This window comes from Triticum aestivum, chromosome 1D (genome assembly GCF_018294505.1).
Source record: "Triticum aestivum cultivar Chinese Spring chromosome 1D, IWGSC CS RefSeq v2.1, whole genome shotgun sequence".
NCBI lineage: Eukaryota > Viridiplantae > Streptophyta > Magnoliopsida > Poales > Poaceae > Triticum > Triticum aestivum.
In genome coordinates, this window is record NC_057796.1 from 429,389,522 (window position 1) to 429,396,661 (window position 7,140).

The following is a 7,140-nucleotide window of genomic DNA, read 5'->3' on the forward strand; positions in this document are numbered from 1 at the left end:
ACTACTTTGTTTTTATACCACACAGTGATGCACCAATCTTTAAAACACAATGAACGGCTGGCGATTTTCCGGTACATCACGGAAACGGTAGATTTTCCTGATCGGCTCGACAGTATTATGGAGAGGACTATCACAGAGCACGAGGGGGACCCAGGAAACGACGGCGAGGCCCGGGACCACCTGGATGACTTGCTCTCGATCGCCAACGATGGTGATCAGGGGTCTAAGCTGGACCGGATTGACGTGAAGGGCCTCATCTGGTAAGTACTACCTCTGTGAACGAACCTAAGATAAGATATTGAGGTCACTATTTCAGTGATCTATAAAACGTCTTATATTTGTTTACCAAGGGAATACTAATATGAGAACAGGAACTAGTTGGTAGATTAGCAGCCACAACATGTTGTTTGCAAAAAAAAAATGTTTCTGAGCGTATCTTCGTATTGTATTGCATCTGCAGGACATGTTCATAGCAAGCACCGACATGACCTACAGGACGATAGAATGGACCATGGCGGAGCTCGTTAAGAATCCAAGAGAAATGACAAAGGTGCAGTTGGAGGTCAGACAGGTTGCTGCCGGTGCGCATGGAGGAGTCCTTGAGGAGGAGCTGGAAAAGATGAACCTCCTAGAGGCGGCCATGAAAGAAACACTGCGGCTACATCCGATGCCGGTCCTCATCCCACGCGAGTCAATTCAAGATGCACAGTTGCACGGCTATGTGTTAGAATACAACTTGTATTAGGATGTAGACTTCTACTCGGTTTGTAACAAGGCTAGGTCAGATGCAGCTTGACTCTTATATATACTTCTTGTACCGGTATAATATTGCATCAACAATTATTCAATACAATTCTACATGGTATCGGACTTTCGATCCTAGGGTATGGCTAACCCGCCAGCCCCGCTACCGCTGCCGCCGCCCGGCTACCTCGAGCGACGCGCTGCTTCTCCTCGCCCGCCTGCGTCGACGCCGCCACCGTCACCTCCACCAACAACACCTCCTCAACCATCCGGCTGGCGTCCAAGTCCCAACTACCGGGGCAAAAACCCTAAGCCGCCGCAGTTCCGCACGGCGCCCGCTCCTACTCCGCCCCCGGCTCCACCAACGGCACCACCACCGCCCCCGGCTTCCTCACCGCCCGGATGGCGCCCATCTCCTGATCCATGGACAGGGCTAGTCTCGGCGTGGCCTATGCCCTGGTCCGCCCCTACGCCATATGGCGCCCTGCCTGCCTGTACCGGTGGCTGGCAGCCCGATGCTCGCCCTCACACCGGCGTGCCTCTCCTCGCACCCCGACAGTCGACGGCCGCGTACCACGCTGCTCCGTCCTACGCGCCACCGATCTACAACACCAGTCCTTATGCATCCTATGGCGCTCCATCGTCCCCCTACATGCAGCAGTACAATGATGGTGTCTCTCTCTCTTTACGCCGATGCCGGCCCTACTGCCGACGCCACCACACTCGCAAGCTCCCATGACTACACCGGCCTCTACTTCGACTCCGAGCTGGGACCAAGCTGCTTTTCTACCAGCCATGAACAACTTTGCTGCACAAGGGAACTCATGTACGGATTGGATTTTTTATTCTGGTGCTTCTCGCCATATGTCTGCATCGAGTAATTTACTTTCTTCTTGCACACCTTCGTCTTTTCCCTCTATTACTCTTGGTGATGGATCTTCTATTCCTATTTACTGTGTCGGTCAGGCTCAAATCCAATCACCAACTAAGCCTTTGCTTCTTCGTGATGTTCTTGTAGCTCCTGCTCTTATTAAAAATCTGATTTCTGTTCGCCAAATCACCACTGATAATCATGTTTCTTTTGAGTTTGACCCCTTTGGTTTGTCCGTGAAGGACTACCCGACCGAGGCCGAGATCGCTCGATTCAATAGCTCCGGTGATTTATATTCTCTCCATGGTGTTCCGGTCGCTGCTCCTCCAACATCTACGGTGGCCTCTGTTGATCTGTGGCACCAACGTCTCAGCCATCCCAATAAAAATGTATTATCCACAATTCTTAGTGAATTTTCAATACCTTCTAATAGAGACTCTCATAATTCTTCTATGTGCCAGTCAGGTCAATTAGGAAAACATGTTTGCCTTCCCTTTAGATCCTCTCAATCTTCTAGTACTTTTCCTTTTGAATTACTTCATTGTGATATCTAGACATCACCAATAGAAAGTGTATCTGGTTTTAAGTATTATCTCATGATTCTTGATGATTTTACTCATTATGTTTGGACTTTTTCTTTACGCAACAAATCCGACGTTCATAATATATTTCATAACTTTCAGCGCTATGTCTTGGTCCACTTTTTCCTTCCTATAAGATTCATCCAATGTGATAATGGTCATGAATTTGACAACTTTAAAAATCGAAATTTCTTTCTACAATATGGAATTCTCTTGCGTTTCTCTTGTCCTTATACCTCCCCTCAAAACGGCAAAGCCGAGCGTTCTCTGCGTACTCTTAATGACATCATTCGCACTCTGCTTGTTCAATCTTCTATGCCTCCAAAGTTCTGGGCTGAGGCCCTCCACACTGCCACATATTTACTCAATATCCGTGCATCCAAAGTTAACCCACAAACTACTCCTTACTTCTCTTTATTTCTCTCTCATCCAAATTACTCCGACGTTCGCGTCTTCGGTTGTCTTTGTTTCCCAAACTCCTACTACACTTCTCCTAACAAACTTTCCCCGCGCTCTACCCCGTGTGTCCATCTAGGTTTTTCTGACGAGCACAAGGGGTATCATTGTCTAGATCTTGTTAGTGGTCGTGTTCATGTGTCTCGTCATGTAACATTCGCTGAAAACATTTTTCCCTTTTCCAAGCGTTAACAATTAGATCCCAACTCACCCACGCCGTCCACTAGTCCCTCTCGTCGCAATCATCTTCCCTTCTTTCACCCGCCGACCTATCCAGCGAAACCAGCCGAATCCTCTGCCGCGGTAGCAGATCCTGCCACGACCACTTCTGTCATCACCCCTGTTCCGGCAGAGGCAAACCCATTACACTCTGTCGCGGCAGACCTCCTGCCGCCGCAGTCTTCACCGCCATCTCCCGCGTCCGCTTCCTCCGCTGCGCCGGATGCGTCCACCACATCTTCCCCCACCCCTCCTGCTCATGCTATTTCCGTTCCAGCTCCTACTAACGATCATACCATCCGCACACGTGCCAAGTCCGGATTTCGTTTACCTGCAAAAGATCGTCTCAATCTTCATGCATCTGTATCTCCTTCCTCTCTACCCAAATCTTACAAATCAGCTCTCCTAGATCCTAATTAGGCAGCAGCTATGAAAGATGAATATGATGCCCTTCTGTAGAATAACACATGGCAGTTAGTTCCTCGTCCTTCCAATACAAATATTGTTTCGGGCAAACGGGTTTTTCGCCATCAATTTAATTCTGATGGGAGTCTTGCATGTTATAAGGCTTGATCAGTATGCCGTGGTTACTCTCAGCAACACGGCATCGATTATGATGAGACTTTCTCTCCAGTTGTCAAGCCTAGCACTATTCGCACTGTCCTTAGCATCGCCGTCTCTTCTTCCTGGCCAATTCATCAACTAGATGTCAAAAATGCTTTTCTTCATGGCTCTCTTCAAGAAACAGTCTATTGTCAACAACCTCTTGGCTTCGAACATTCCTCCTATCCTAATCATGTTTGTCTTCTTCAAAAATCTCTTTATGGTCTTAAACAAGCACCACGTGCCTGGTTCCAACGCTTTTCTACTTATGCTCAAACCATCGGTTTTACCCCTTCCCGTTCTGACACTTCACTCTTCACCTTTCATCACAACAACAACACTGCTTGCCTTCTTTTATATGTTGATGATATTATCCTCACAGCTTCTTCACAACAATTTTTAGATCATATTATCTCTCTTCTTCGCCACGAATTCTCTATGACAGATTTAGATCTTCTTCACCACTTCTTAGGTATTGTTGTTATCCGTGACTCCTCTGGTCTTTTCTTGTCTTAACGTTAGTACACTCTGGATCTTCTTTCTTGTTCTGGTATGCTTGATTGTCAAACTTCCCGTACCCCTGTTGATACAGGTTCCAAACTCTCTGCCGACGGTGATTCTTTCTATGATCCTTCTCTTTATCATAGTTTTACCGGTGCACTTCAGTATCTTACTCTCACTCGTCCTGAAATTTATTTTGCTGTCCAACAAGCTTGTTTATACATGCATGATTTTCGTATTCCACACTACAATCATGTCAAACGTATTTTCGGTATCTTAAAGGCACACTAGACTTAGGTCTTCATATCAACAACTCCTCTCGCACCTCCTTGACGGCTTACTCTGATGCAGACTAGGCTGGTTGTCCAGATACTCGTAGGTCCACATCCGGATTTTGTGTTTTTCTTGGTAACAATTTGGTTTCTTGGTCTTCAAAAAGGCAGGTTACGGTCTCCCGCTCGTCTGCTGAAGTTGAGTACCGCGCTGTGGCTCATGCGGTTGCTGAGACGGTTTGTTGCGCCAGTTGTTGTCAGAGCTGCACCGTCCTATTGAGCAAGCTACCATTGTTTACTGTGATAATATTTCAGCTATCTACATGTCAGGGAATCCGGTTCAACACCGTCGCACCAAGCATATTGAGATCGACATTCATGTTCGGGTTCTCCACGTGCCTACTTCTGCTCAGTTTGCTGATATCTTTACTAAAGGCCTGGCGACTACTCCGTTTCAAGACATTCGTTTCAGTCAACGTCGTCGAGCCTACTGTTGACACTGCGGGGAGATGTTAGAATACAACTTGTATTAGGATTTAGACTCCTACTCGGTTTGTAATAAGGCTAGGTCAGGTGCGGCTTGGCTCTTATATATACTTCTTGTACCGGCACAATATTTCATCAACAATTATTCAATACAATTCTACACTATGACACCTTGGCGAAGACCCGGGTCATGGTCACCACGTGGGCCATTGGGAAGGATAACGAATCGTGGGAGAACGGTGAGGAGTTTCGGCCAGAAAGGTTCCTGGATGGAACCATCGACTACAATGGTAAGGACCCCCGGTTCCTACCATTTGGCGTGGGGAGGAGGGGGTGTCCTGGCATTGCCTTTGGGACGCGCCTCATAAAGCTCACACTAGCCAACATGATGTACCATTTCGACTGGGAGCTGCCGGGTGGCCAGGATCCGGAGTCGTTTGAGGTTATTGAGGCTAACGGGGTGTCGCCAGGCCTCAAGTCTGCCTTGATCCTTGCCGTAAAACCTTTATAAGCATATATGGACTATGTTGGCGTAAGTGCTAAACTGCTAATTATTTCCCCCATAGCAATTACATAAAGGAGAGAGTTAACCGACGAACGGTATGAATTTTGCGTTGTGGCCGAAAGCATCACGCATTGCCGGATCCGCATCGTACATACATCAGTCTACCGCACTTCTTTCCTGCCGTTTAACACAAAAGGCCAGGCAGAACCATCGACTACAATGGCAAGGACCCCCGGCTCCTACCGTTCGGCGCGGGGAAGAGGGGGTGCCTCGGTATGGCCTTTGGGACGCGCCTTGCTAAGCTCACGTTAGCCAACATGATGTACCATTTCGACTGAGAGCTGCCGGGTGGCAGGATCCGGACTCTTCTGAGGTTGTTGAGGCTAGCGGGGTGTCGCCGGGCCTTAAGTCTCCCTTGATCATTGCCGTAAAATCTCTTTAGCATACACGGACTATGTTAGAGTAAGTGTTAATTATTTTCGCATCGTCCATTCCTCTGTCTTCCGCACTTCTTTCCTGCCACATCGAGAACACGCTTCTGCATCTTTCCCCTCGCGCTGCCGCTCTCTGAGATCTTTTCTCTACACGGCCCTGACGCTAAATCGGGTGGCTCACCGGCCACATTTCCTTCTCCGTGCGACTAATGTTCACCGATGTTTGGAGTGGTGATAGTGTAACCAAAACCATGGCGACGGCGGCGATGTCACTGATGTTGGAGTGGTAGCGGGTCCAGTTGATAGCCTAGTTTATATTAACTATTTATAGTATGATTATTATTTTCACGAGTTATGAGTTGAAGTTACAACTGATTTTTTACAACAATTTATAACTTTCTTTTTAGCACAATAAGAAGTTATAAATGAATCTTTACGAATACTCGGTGCCACTGATGCTCACTTAGCATTAATTAGTATGTCTTTCTACGCAGTTCCAGTTTGGGCCACATATCTGCCACTTGTTGCCGCCAATTGTAGCCCAGCTTGACACAACAACCTAACTAACCTAGATTTGCATTGTGGCCTCAATAGAGACATCCACATGGTTGCATTGTGGCATTAAAAAATCACTATAGTATTAATATTTTAAGAAATACATGAACTAATAATGAGATTAATGAATTAGGGGAGGGAGTATCCATGGGCATGTCTAAGTTGTCCACCGCTACTCTCCACGCTGCCTTTACCATGGTGTTTTCATCTTTTAAAACTGTCACTAGTTGTCAATTTTCACCGACAGGAAAGTGCCCGTCAGTGGAGACTACGCCTCCATTGATTGAAGCTTAGTGATGGATATGCTAAACCCGTCTGTGGAGGGGTTTAAGCACCTACCACAGAAGGGGTAATCTAACCCCACACATATTAAGTGAGGATAGTCGGCTGCTGCATGGGGACTGAACCTCCTGACGATAATGTTGCGAACTTTTGGGAGACCTCACTGGATGTCTTCATACCTGATCAGACTTGGTAAGGCTGGACCCAAAGATTCATAAAGGAATTAATGTTGAGGTACAAGATGGTTTGTGTGGTTATGAGTACCGAACATTGCAAAAAAAGATTACATCGAATAGATGTTCAAAAACATCAAAGAGAATATTGTATTGAAGATTAAAGAGAGAGAAGAAGTCATCTAGCTACTAGCTATGGACCCGTAGGTCTGTGGTAAACTACTCACACATCATCGGAAGGGCAGCAAGGTTGATATAGAAGCCCTCCGTGATCTGTCCCCCTCCTAAAGAGTACCGGAAAAGGCCTCCAGATGGGATTGCGGAAGAGCAGAAACTTGCGGCGGCGAAAAAAGTATTTTGGGTGGCTTTCTAATGTATTGGGAATATTTGAGAATTTATAGATGTGGAATTAGGTCAAGAGGTGCCACGAGGGGCCAACAACCGTGGGGGGCGCCTAC

At 47.0% G+C, this 7,140-nt stretch overlaps 1 pseudogene; it reads left to right on the forward strand.

The window, feature by feature from the left end:
* The first annotated feature begins 27 nt into the window (after window positions 1–27).
* LOC123160053 (cytochrome P450 71A1-like) lies at window positions 28–5,244 on the forward strand (annotated as a pseudogene).
* Window positions 5,245–7,140: the final 1,896 nt, after the last annotated feature.